Consider the following 13,849-nt stretch of genomic DNA (forward strand, 5'->3'; position numbering starts at 1 on the left):
TGGATGTATACAGCTCATTCAAGCTCATAAGCAGGCCAGTGACTGGACTTCTCTGCCCCAGGTCAGCCAGCTGTGAAAACAATAATCCTATTCATATGTCATGTTCAACATATGCACAACAATCAGTTTCCTCTCTGTACCCTGAATTTGAGGAGGCATGTACCTAGACACATTTTAAAAATACACACATGGACAGTCATTCACACAAAAATACGTACAAGTGTGCGGATCCCTGTATGCACATACACAACATAGTCAGGTCATTCACTCAATCACTAGGGAGGGCTGGGGGAACTTTCCCCCCCACGATCTTCACCTCTTCAGGGTGCCATCACCTGTGCACCCACATGACCAGTACGGCAGCAGTTGCCTAATGTGGGATTTGGAAGAGAAAGTCCTCCCATATCCCACAATGCACCATGTGGGCAGTGGAGAGGCAGTGTGCTGTAATGCAGCACTGCCGCTCTCCGTGACCACGCTGCAGTCAGGGCTCTATGGTCAGCCATTTTAAGAGCCCTGATGGTGCACATGACCAGGCAGTAGGGTAGGAGGTGCACACAGGCTTCTCACATGATGGGAGGATGCTGGGATCGAGAGCGATTTTAGCACTTCTCACAACCAGCCCTACCTGGACTAGCACTGCCCTTACCGTGTAGGGCTGGTCATAAGAACAACCTCGATGTCTGAACAGGGCTAATGCCATCACAGCTTTTACCTCTAACTGAAAAATCACTGGATCAAGATGCTCACAAAATTCTTCAGTGTTTCAGTGATTTTTCCAAGCCTGATGACATCTCCAGTGTTTATACAGGGCTATGTACAGTATAAAGTAAAGGAGGTGTCCTGTGTACAGCAGAGCCTTGGAGTCATACAATTTAAAGGCTGGTGGCTGTAATAGATTCCAAGGGTTCAGGAAATAAAGACTCCCAGTTTCCTTTGCATCACTTTCATCTAGTCAAAGGATCTTGTTATCTGGATCTTTGGCAGAGTAGTGGGTGAATTTCTTCAGATATATTTACTGCAGCCAGGTATACAATTACATCTTTTCAAAGTGCTAGAAGCTTTAATAAGATATAATGCGGTGCCAAATAACATGTCACTGTTCACATTTATTTTTGTCAGTGGATGCAGGCAAATAACATTGAAACCCTGCCTCAAAGTTTGATTAAACAGATTAAAATCCTTTGCTTTCTGGGAGGAGTATAATGACACAGAGCCTGCCTTTTCTTAAGATTTTTTTCTAGCAGAGTTGCCCAACAGAATTGTTTGAAAAGAGATTTCCTCCTGTTGAGCTGTGTGCTGTAGAGCAAAAGGTTCAGGGAGATCATGAATAGACCTTGTGCATTTTGCTTGCCCCATTTCAAAACCTCTGTTTCAGAGACCAACAGGCAGAAGAGAGGCCTTCAACTAGGTTAAAATTTTGACCTTTGACATTAGTACCAAATTGAGTATCTTGACTCATGTTCACTTCAAAGTGAGTAATGAGAACACCTCACTCTGCTCTGCATGTTCTGATGAGTTTTGATTTACAGGTTTTATGGGTTATTCGGGCGTTCACATTGTCATCCTTCCTAAGAGTGCAGAAGCTCAAGAACCTTTATATATGTTGTTGCCAGAAAGCTGCAGCAAAGGAAACTGAACTCTGTTTCAGGATGCAATGTAGTTTGTGTGCTTCTGCAGAGTCTGCAGCAAATGAGAAACTATAAAAGATTTATCTAGCCTTCTGAGACTTAAAGAAAAACAGGATTGCTTTTTGTATTATGTGCATGCCTGGTAGGAGGAAAAAATGGCTACTCAGTGTGGTGCACATGGTCTATCTTCATCTTGGCATTATTTTGGAAGACTTGAAATGTTTCTTCCCGGTGAGAAAGTCTAGGAAGCTTATATTGAAAGGAGGGAGTTGTAGAATGGTGGTTTCTGTTGGAGCTAGGACCCTGGCAGCATCAGCTCTCAGCTGCAACGTCTCATAGTGACCACTGGGTTTTTTTAGAGTCATGCATAAAAGTTCTGGACTCCTCTTCTCCTTGTTCTTCAAGTGATAGTCTCCATTTTGTCAGTTCCCATGTCTTTTTATCAATGGCACCCATCAAGGGTTTTAAGCATTTGTTCAGGACTCAAATATTAATTGACTTAACTTAATATATGACTCTGTCTTGAAAACCAATTTGTCTGCATCTATTCCCAACCAAGCTCTCTGTCAAGGCTCCCATATCCCACTGGTGGTCTTTTATTTATTTTATATATTTTTTATTGTTGCATTTATATACTGCCTTTTGTTAAAAGACAACCCCAAGGCGGTTTACAAAAGTTAAAACATACAATAAAAAGACAATAATAATATTAAGCTAAAAAATATAAGAACAAACCAAATTTAAAATCTATAAAATACAAGCATAAAAACAATACAACAGGTAAAAACACACAGAAGCAGCAGTAAAAACGATTATGTAAAAGCCTGGATAAAAAGCCAAGTTTTGACAAACTTTCTAAAAGCCGTGATGGAGTCCGAGGAGCGAATGGCCACTGGGAGAGCATTCCAAAGTCTTGTCTTCTTCACTGTGAAGCAATGGTTCAGTGGTGTGTCAAACAGCTTTAAGTGCCACAGCCTTGTTTCATTCTTTTATTGGAAAAGAACCAGTACATATTGTAGTGATATTTCTGCATCTTTTGATTAGCCAACTGGACCAATGGCCATAGTAAAATTGACCTTCAGGCTTAAATTCAGTAGCAGGCCCTTACATCTTGCACAGCTACACCTTCTATGGTGCCATTAGCCACAGTGATCTAAGAGCTGGAGCATCTTGCAGGACACCTGCTTGAGTGTCTCTCTTCATCCGGACATGTGATCTCCTTAAGCCCTGAGTACTATGGAATTTCTCTGTTGTGCTAATTGGGAACTCTGGAACTGCTCCGCGGTGTTTATATGTTCAACTTGCATCCCCTCTCACTTTAATGAGCAACATTTCAAAATTTCTCTTCCATGTGGATTGCTACATATCTTCTAACACTTAGTGGAGGAAAAGCAGAATACTAAAGAGAGCAAAGGGGCAGCGATGAACCAAGACAGTTCCAAACATGATCGGAAAGGTGAAGCTCAACTTTGCTTGCAACTTTGCAGGGGATATTGGTGCTAACTCTAGGCATAAGTTAAAGTGTGTGATCTAAGAGGTGTGGCCCAGCATCTCCAGAAACATAGGATGCTGGAGTGCACTTCCCAGGTTGCACAAAAAACCTGCCTAGTACACATGTCCAAAAGTTGGTTATGTAATGCAAATAACAATATGTTTATAGGGTATTAACAACTCCTCCTCCTTTATTAAGCTTGTGAATCATTACAGTGAGGCTGTTTTCTGCTTTCCTGATAAAGGCCTCTTCAGGATTTCAATGAGCAGCACAGTCCCTGTCAAATCAAAACATAATTCAACCAAATCTGAATAATACATCAGCACTTGCACAGCATGGCCTAAGAACAAAATGGGAACAATGTAATTCTTAGATTCAAGGACTAACGTGGCACTCTACAGTTTATGAGAAGCTGCTTTAGCAATCATGAGGAATGGTGCAGGATTTAAGCTGATAAAAATGCATAAACCAAAAGCCCAGTGTATTTCCACAGCCGTACACTTTAATGCATGTTCTTCTTCCAAGTTTCATCAGGTGTGCTGCAATGCACTGCGAGTAGAGTCTGGAGCCGATTTCAAAGGTATTTGGATGACTTTCTGTCTGGAACTGCTCAATTACAGATTATTGTAGCATTTCTAATTCTGAAGTGCAGTCTCCACTTGGAAACACCTGGACTTCTTTTGAAGTTCCATCATGACGGATTTAAAAAAAAATAATCTGAATCATTCGGTGATTATAATGGTTCCATTTGAAATACGCCCAAAGTACCTTTTGCACCTCTGGTTGTTTCTGAGAATTCCTGAATGGAGCTATGAACTGATATGTAATAAAAAGTGAAGTGTTTGCACATTCCCAACAATTAATGAGCTTTAATACAAAGCTATATTTCTAATATTTGGGGTGGGAGGGTTGCTTCTCCTTTTTTACACTTGTAGCTACTACAAGTTATAATATTTGCTAAATATGTGGTTACATGGATCCCAGTGCACCCAGTGTTCTGCTCTGCCATCAGAGGTTGAGTCCCTTTGCCCCCAGGACCACTACACAATTTCTCCAGACCTGAAAAGTGATGCATAGGTTTTGGTGTTTTTTTCTGGCCCATTCAACTGGGAAATAGCTAGGATAAGGGCAACATTCCTCTTTCCAGAGGGGAAAGAGCACTGCAGTAATCACAAGACAACTATATACACTAATTCTGGCATTAAGTAGGCAGCTTGCACTCCTAAGATAGCAGGGGCACAATTTAAGTAAGGAGAGTCTTGGTGGAGTGGGACTCTAGCAGCATCAGCATTCAGTAGCAATATGTCCTAATAACCACTAGGGGTGTTAGGAGCATAGAGAGTGCAGGACTCCTCCCCACTTTGTTTTCCAGAGTAGTCTCTCCCAGAAATTGTTGTTGGTTAGTCAACCATAAACCATCAACTGTAAGCTCAGCTAGAATAGCTGCAGGCTTTCCTATTTGGTTTGTTCTAAATAAATCCTTGTTTCTTCAGACTTAAACAACCGTCTTCAGACTTGGTCAGCTGAATTCTCACTATAGTGGTTTCACTCAAAAATAGGGGTTGAACTATTACTCTCCCCTACACTTGGGGTGGGTGGTAGGCACCCTACACACAGTGTTTCAGACCACATCGTGATTATTAGGAACATCCATAGCTCAGGCTTGCTCACTGGCTCCACACACTACACATTACCTTTGCAAATAGGTGTTCATAAACTCATGTTTGCAAATGTGGGTGTGGATGAGATATTTGTCAGATAATTAGCCAGGGTAGTGGTGGTAACGTTTCCTGCACCTGCCACTTCTCTCTTTCAAATGTCCTTCAGATTGTACATCTCTACACAGGCTTATTTCCATTCTTAGAGATTGGCTGAGGAAAAAACTAATTAACCACACAACTCAGGTAAGCAGGTAGTGTGGGCCCTTCTGAAAAAGTTCCTCAGCTTCTGCATTAAAGTTATGAAGCAAACACAGGACTGGAAATGTGTCGTTTAATGAGCCTATGTATACCACCTAATAGCACAGCCTAGTAATGAGCCTAGGTATACCACCTAATGGCACAGCAGGAAAATGGCTTGACTACCAAGCCAGAGGTTGCTGGTTTGAATCCCTGCTGGTATGTTTCCCAGACTATGGGGAACACCTATATCTGGCAGCAGCGATATGGGAAGATGCTGAGAGGCATCATCTCATACTGCACGGGAGATGGCAATGGTAAACCCCTCCTGTATTCTACCAAAGACAACCACAGGGCTCTGTGGTCACCAGGAGTCGACACCAACTTGGCTGCACACTTTACTTTTATCTTTATATATACTAGATATTCATGCCAAAACACAACTCTCTCTCCCTCCCCCCTCCCCCGTCTTTTGTGAAAAGTTAGAAAGAAATCACAATGAATGCTCTTAAATATACAGCTCCTCCACACACACCCAATTAACTCAGGATTCCTTAGCAGGATTCCAGTGGATATGGAATCTAATCTCTCTCCTGCTTCTCCCCAGAAATCTGCAATGGTTCCTGCTGGGCACTCTTCTGCTTTTTCTTTAGCTGGAGAGCTCACAGCATGGCTATCTGGCTATAAAGGGCCAAGGAACATCCCCCGAGTTGTAAAAACCTTCCCCTTGCTCTCTGCAAGAGCACCAGAGTGCTTTTCAGCAGGTGGAGTATTCAACATGCAATACTGGATTCGTGCTGTTATGCTGCCACCTGAAAGTCCTGCATCAGCATTTGAAACTTAGGGACAGAAAGAGCAGAGAGGACAATAACCGGTGATCTGTGCAAGTGGCACTGTAGAACATGTGTAATTGTAAATCATAGAAACCTAGGGCTATGGTAGCACAGGGATGTGTGCTCTGTTACCAGTATGGTGGGCTGAATTTGGAATAAAGCAAAGCAATGCATATAAGGGTTGGCCTAGTATTTTATGTTATCATAGAGATGGTGCTGGAAGGGCTCATATATGAGTGGTAGGATGCAAACAGCATTGAGGCTGTTCACTCAAGCAGCCCTACTCAGGCCTGCACAGCCCTACCCGGGTAGGGTTGCTCATGGGGCACACCAGGATCGAGCCCTGTCCCAGCACTGCCCTGCTGGGTAGCCTGGATTTTTGTCCCAGGTTACCATGGTTACAGTAGACTTGTTCACATGAGCGGAATTAAGGCAGCCAGTGCTGATTGAGGGAAGATGAAAAGCTCTCCTACCCAGCTGCTGCTTCCCATACATCACTTTGGTTTTAAGTTGCAGACGATCAGCAAATGGGAGCATGCTCAGCTCCCGATTTAGGGTAAGAGGTTTTGCCTACCCTAATCCTGGTTGTGTGATTCTGCCCTCGAGTTTTGTGCGCAAAAGTCAAAAGCTGTACTTCTGGATAAATTCTTCTTACATAACATAAGAACAGCCCTGCTGGATCAGGCTCAAGGCCCATCTAGTCCAGCATCCTGTTTCGCACAGTGGCCCACCAGATGCCGCTGGAAGCCACAGGCAGGAGTTGAGGGCGTGCCCTCTCTCCTGCCATTACTCCCCTGCAACTGGTACTCAGAGGCACTTAAGAACATAAGAACAGCCCTGTTGTATCAGACCCAGGACCTATCTAGTAAGGCATCCTGATTCACACAGTGGCCCACTGGAAGCCCACAAGGAAGTGGTCAGGGCATACCTGCCCTCCTGCTGTTGCTCTCTTGCAACTGGTACTTAGAGGCATCTTGCCTCTGAGGCTAGAGGTGGCCTGTAGCCACCAGACTGGTAGCCATTGATAGACCTGTCCTCCATGAATTTCTCTAAGCCCCTTCTAAAGCCTTCCAAATTAGTGGCCATTACCACATCCCGTGGCAGAGAATTCCATAGATCAATTGTGTGTGAAAAAGTACTTCCCTTTGTTGGTCTTTGTAATTGGAATGCTGCAGCACCCCAGATCATGGGAAGAATCTCTCCACAGATGCAGTGGTACAGTAACCATAGAGCGTGGGGCACAGGGTTTCAGCGGGCATGGAGTTTCAGAGCATGACAGAATGGAGGCAGAGTTTGCAGGACCGCTCTAGGGGAGGCTGTACACAAGTACAGATTCCACAAAACTGAACGTGGCTCTAGTATCTTACCTATTCCTAATCTACACATACTTGCTCCTCTCTCTATCACCATCCACAAACCTCTTTTGAACTAATTGAACAAATCTCGCTGCCTTTCCCATCCTAGCATACCATACACCTCCCAGCATCTTCCCTCCTTCCCAATTACCTCTGCTCCCCACTCCCAGCCAGAAACAGCTTAGGCACAATTTATTACAGCAGAGTTCTCAAAAGTGGAGGGGCCATAAACAGAGGCCTGATTTACACACTGAAGTCTAATAAAAAGCCGTGCATACGTGAGTTTCTATGAGGCCATAAGGATGTTCCATCTGTGGTGTCAGATCTGAGATGGCCCTTTAACACGTGTCACTTGATGTCACACTCATCAAGTGAGAACTTAAATTTGTGAACTTGCTTGTAGTTACTGGAGAGAGCAAGTTTTCATATCCAGTGATTTTCACTGTGGCGCAGCAATAATTTGATATTCGTGCCAGTCCACAGAGAAGTAATCTGGGGACAGATTTAATACACAAGTTGTTTGACATAAACAATGGTGGCAAAGAAAAAAGGAAGTACTTGCTTTGATTTATGAGCATCAAGTTATAATCTCTTTTCCTTCTGCATCAGTTGGGATTTCCATATCTATGAAAGAAGTTATCAGACTGCATATTTTCTCCAACTTACTCTGGACATCATCACTGCCACAGTGCTATTTTCTCCTTAGTAAATGTTCTATATTTTAAGAACAAATGAACTATATTTTGGACAATATATCATAAACCATACACACTTCAATTAGCAAAAACATGTTGATACTAGGGGTGTAGCTATAATTGAGTGAATGGGTTCAAAGAACCCAGGACCCTCAGCTCCTGCCCCCCCCCAGCTCCACCCCTCCCTATTTTCTTTATCTCCCTCACTCCAAGGGGCCACCATGAAGGGGGAGAACACATGCCCCCTCTCTCCTAGCTACACACCTGGTTGATACTATATGACATATGGTATATGCGGTATATAAATGAAAGAAAGAAAGAAAGAAAGACACACACACACACTCATGTCTCAAAATATCTTCCCCTAATTAAAGTGTGCATTCTTCAGCATTTATTGTCCAAAATATATGTCTCCCTCCCTCTCTTCCTGTATATGATAAAGAGTTACTATTGCACACACACACACACACACACACACACGAGAGAGAGAGAGAGAGAGGGAGGGGAGGGAGGGAGAGATACCCTTGTTGAGATTAATGTAATTGTTATAGCACGTATCATATAAATAATCTTATTGGAATACACACATAATGGGAGGGGAGAGGGCACAAAAAGCCACAGCAAGAAATGGGTGCAATGTGTCAGTAGTACTTTTTTGCTATTGCCATCCGATAAACACACCCCACCCACCAAAACTGAGTATTTTGATTCTCAATATTCTAATAAGACTCCTGCCTCCCACGGATTATTCTTAGGCCAGAAAATGGTTTGCCCAAGCCCTGCTCTGGATTTGTTATAGTTAACATTTGTTCACAGAAATGTTTAAACACATTCATATATGGGGCTAAGCTAAATTAAAACTTGTGGGAGCTCGCATAGTATGCTGACTATGAATGGGAGTTGGGAAGTCTGATTCAAATCTTACCACAACCAGGAGCTCACCAGGAGGTTAGGAGGTTTTGAGGTAAGCCTCTATTGCCTTAGTTCTTCTTATCTGCAATACAGGAACATAGGAAGCTGCCATATACTGAGTCAAACTATAGGTCCATCTAGCGCAGTACTGTCTACACAGACTGGTAGCAGCTTCTCCAAGGTTGCAGGCAGGAGTCTCTTGCAGTCCTTTCTTGGAGATGCCAGGGAGGGAATTTGGAACCTTCTGCATGCAAGCATGTAGGTGCTTTTCCCAGAGAGCCCCAGCCCCTGAGGGGAGCATCTTACAGTGCTCACATGTCTCCCATTCAAATACAAACCAGGGTAGATCCTCCTAAACATTCATGCTTGCTACCACAAGACCAGCTCTCCTCCCTGTATAGGGATAATAATAATACCCTACTTCACAGGGCTGTTGGAATGAGATAATGTCAACTATGAAGCACTTTCAGCTGAAACAAGCCATAGGAATGCTAAATATTAGTGAAATAGACTGAACCAGATTCAGTTATAATAAATAATACTATAATATAGTAAATAATATAGTTAAACATGGTTTTCTGAATGGAAGCCTTGATTTCCCTGCAGGACATTGTTAAATCTTACACAACCTCCATATTTTATGTCCAGAAAGCATTGCATTTCGTGCATGCGTGTGTGTGTGTGTGTGTGTGTGTGAAGTGCTCTTGCAATATTTTATCTGTCACATTCAATGGGGAAATCTGCTGAGTGTGTTGACAATGGCTTTAGACACATTGCATGTATCTGGGGGCTGCCCTTTGTTTGGAGAACTCAGTCATCGGATTCTTTGCCCAAAAGGCCAAAACTAAATTTCATAGTATTTTTACTGAGCCAGAACAGAAGAAGAAGTTAATGCCTTTCAGCCCAGTCGTGAAATAAAATTGATCATCTGTTAAAAGAGGACCCTGGGCAAACTGTATGGGTTTGCCATGTAAACTATACACAGGCTCATTTCTGAGGACAGCCATGAGCTCAATGGGAGGCTATTGTGTCAATGGGAGACTATTGCCCTGTTGTAGTCGAAAGCCCCATACATCCAAAAAACATTTTATTACCTTTAAAGCATAGCCATGACCACATCTTAGTGCGAAAGCGACTCCATTCATGAGCCTTTTAAGATAATTAAAAAAGAACTCTGTTTTCTCCCCACCAACCCTGCAAAGGCTAGTCTTGTGCTAGCCCCAATCCAAGGATCCAATTTCCCTGCATAATGGAATGGAGGAAGGGAGTTGCCTTGCTTGAAGTGGGGCAGCCATAATCCTGTTTGTTTCCTGGAAAAAATAACATATTATTGTGTAGAACAAGAACACAGACTTTGGATCTGGAAAGAAGGAAAGGAAGGAAGAAGGAAGGAAGGAAGGAAGGAAAGAGCAAGCAAGCAAGCAAGCAAGCAAGCAAGCACATATTTATGAATTTTTCATACTGCAAGGCAAGGGTGTGGCTGGCAGGATTCCAGAAAAGCAGAAGCTCTTAGTCCTTAGCGTGCATTTAGTAATAAAAGAAGAGCAGGTGTGCGTGTGGAAGGGCATGAGTGGGTTTGGAAAGTGGTTGAATATAAGAGAGGATTTTGTTAACTTTGCAGAAGCTTCCATGTAGAGGAATGAAAAGTGGGGGCACGGTCTCTACAGTGCTGTGTATGTATGTATTTGTTTATTTCGGCCCAAGGCCAGCATAAATACAAGAAAAACAAAGAAAAACAACAACAACAGTAAAATACATAGTATACATAAAACATTAATACCTTCAGATGCCGTATACACAACTAATTTCATTCAAATAAAACCGGTTAATCTGAAGTGCACAACCCGGCATCTCGTGCCTCAATCACTCTAAACCGAATCTTGCTTGCTATGATTTTTTTTTTTGCTACCCTCCTGTAAGCATGCTCTGACTTAGCAGTAAGCAGAAAAAGGACCTTGGTCCCGTCAGAAGGGCACTTAGATTTATAATGAGCTAGTAGTGGGGAGAGAAGCTTTCCCTTTAATTCAGTATAAAATCTGCACTTCAGCATCAGATGTTCCGTGGTCTCCACTTCACTGTTCTGACGGGCATAATCTTTGATCATAGGGCACCTTCCCGAAGTGTCCTTCCAATACCGTCTCTACAGTGCTGTGGGGAGAGAAAGGAACTGTATGATATCAGACTTGTGGGGAGATGGACTTGTGGGGCAGTGATGGAGATGTCTTGATGGTAGAATTAGGGGAGAGGCGTGGGGGTTGAAGGAGTCAGTAGCAGAAGGTAGGAAGGACAAGAGATGTGAAAGGTCTGGTTCTGGGATACCTTGGCAAGCTTGTACATAATCTCTGTTATATATAAATATAAATGAGATATATATAAATATTGCTGCCTATTAAGATAATCGGAGGAGGTCCATTTGCAGGTACCACAGACTCATTTCGCTGTGAGCCCAAACCGGGTCTTCTCTAGGGTTGCCCCAGGGCAGGGATGTACACAGACTGTTTGAAGTGGTTCGGTCCGAATTCAACCCAAATTTGGACCAAACTGCAGGTATGCGAACCATTTTGGTCAAAACGATCAGCTGGTCTGGTCAGTTCAACAAACCAGCTTGAACCCGGTTGCAATCAAGCTGTTTGAACCAGCCCGGTTCGTGGCAGTCCAGTTTGCAACCGAACAGTTTCTGCACATCCCTACCCCAGGGTTCTGGTACACATTCCCAAATGAAAGAAGAACATCCCCATCTCTGGCTGTTTTTAAGCAACTTTTGAAAATGCACCTATTTTATGAGGTTTTTTGTTTATTGAGGGGTATTTTAATTTGTTTATATGATTTAAAAGGTTTTAATTGTTGTGTTTTAATTTGTAAACCATCCAGAGATTTTATATGGGGCGGTTTATAAATGTGATAAATAAATAAAAGTTAGTTCATTGTCAAGTTTATGAAGCTGGACAAATACCTATTGAGGCCTGTGATCTTATTTCCACAGTGGAGATCTTTCTTTCTTTTTTGGTTTCTGTTATTCTGTTATCTGTTAATAATATTCTGTTATTCCCCTGGGTGTACTACCTCCTGCTGAGGGCAATATCATTTGTCAATAAGCTTAAAGCTTTGTGGGTATTTCTCATTTTTTGTGTTTATAGCAGTGCTACTCAACTGCTGCCCTCCAGCTGTTTCTGGACAACTCCCACTATACCCAGCCATAGTGAGCAATCGATAGGGCTTATGGGACATCTGCAGGAGAACCAAAGGCGAGAGCACCTGCACCTTAGATGTTCGACAGGGGTTCTCATTGTTTTTGGATGTTGTTGCACTTGAGCCATTGTGGTGGGGGTGTATTTGTGATGGGAACTGTGGTCCAGTTTTTGATGACCCATAGTTGGAAACCTCTTCCTTAGTAGTGCAGCAAGGGAGCCTTTTAAAGCAAAACAGAAAGAAGCAAACATAAATCAACAGGTTGCTTACAAGCAACTACCATTCTTCAAGTAGTTATATCTTCAGTCACACAATTTTGTTTTGCATCTGCATAGAGCAGAATCTTCTAGAGCATCTAAAACCCCTTCCCTCAGGTTCATTCTCTCTGTGCATGACCCAATGGTTGAGTGAGCACCTTCCTGCTCAGTTCTTGTTGCCCTATCACAAAAATGCCAAGTAGGCAAAAAAGCACAATACCAGAAGTGGAGAAAGAGGGCAAGCCATGGGACCACACAGAAACATTCATTACAATTGAAAATATATATTTCTTCTTTGCTGTCTCTGTACAGGTCTACATTTTGACAAGTAATATGCTAGAATGGGGTGCTGGTGGCATGGAGAACCACTGTGGTGCAGTGATTAGATTGTTGGGCTTGGTTCAACAATCTAGATTGAACCTAGGTCTATCTGAGCTCAAATCTGCCCTCAGCCATGAGGTTCACTCAAGTATGTAGGACACCGCTCTGGGGCTCCTTGGAGGAAGAGTGGGATATAAATGTAATAATAAATAATAATAATAATAATAATAATAATAATAATAATATTATTTTATTTTGGATCAGTCACTCTCCCTTGGCCTAACCTATCCAATGTTGGGAGGATAAGAAAGGGAATATCCCATGTACACTACCCTGATCTCCTTGAGGGACGAGTGGGCTGTAAATGTAATATTAATTATAGACACTTGGGGGAATAGCTTTGCCAAATTTGCTCAAGCTGTCACATCTAGTGCATAGTATTTGGTGATAGGAAACATGATCCATTGGGCCCCTTTACCACAGTGGATGTTCCTTTTGGGAAGTGTAATTTGATTAGTTTTGTTTTGTTTTGAATATGTAACATTCTCTTTTCCAAACCACTGGCATTTGTTGCCATGAAGTATTGTTTGTTCATTTTATGAAGCAAAATTGTTCAAGTGTAGCGGTCTATTGTTCTTCACCACAGTTTTAATGCATTTTGAAGACAGTCCACAGATGAAAAGTCATTTGCTTGAAATGTATTGGGATGTAATTTTTATATTGTGAGCCCTTTGGGGACAGGGAGCCATTTCATTCATTCATTGATTCATTTATATCCATGTAACCGCTTTGGGAACTTTTGTTGAAAAGTGGTATATAAATATTCACTGCATCTGTTGGACATCTTTTTTTAGTCTATTTTCCAGTAGGCTTATGAGATCCCCCAGCATTCTCTGTGTGTGTGTCTGTCCATGTTGTAGTCAACATCTGAGGAATTCCTGTTACAGGAAACATTGCCAATAAATGTGTGCAGCTCTGCAACACTATCATCACCATAATATTCTTTATGACAACTGGAGGGAGAATGTAATATCACTGCAGCAGAAGCACTATCTTGAGAAAGGATTCTGGATCCATACACGACTTTCATTTTTTGCACAAATTTCATTTTTTGCACAAAAAAGGTTGTCTGAAAAGGCTCCCAAAGCCTTTAGACTCCCTCTATCCTACACTTCTGTCTTGCTCATTTTACTGAATGTATTCTTTGCTTGAGAAGGTCCAAAGATCCTATGGGCTCATCTTCAAATGGCTGATGGACTGATGCAA

This window comes from Hemicordylus capensis, chromosome 1 (assembly GCF_027244095.1).
Source record: "Hemicordylus capensis ecotype Gifberg chromosome 1, rHemCap1.1.pri, whole genome shotgun sequence".
NCBI lineage: Eukaryota > Metazoa > Chordata > Lepidosauria > Squamata > Cordylidae > Hemicordylus > Hemicordylus capensis.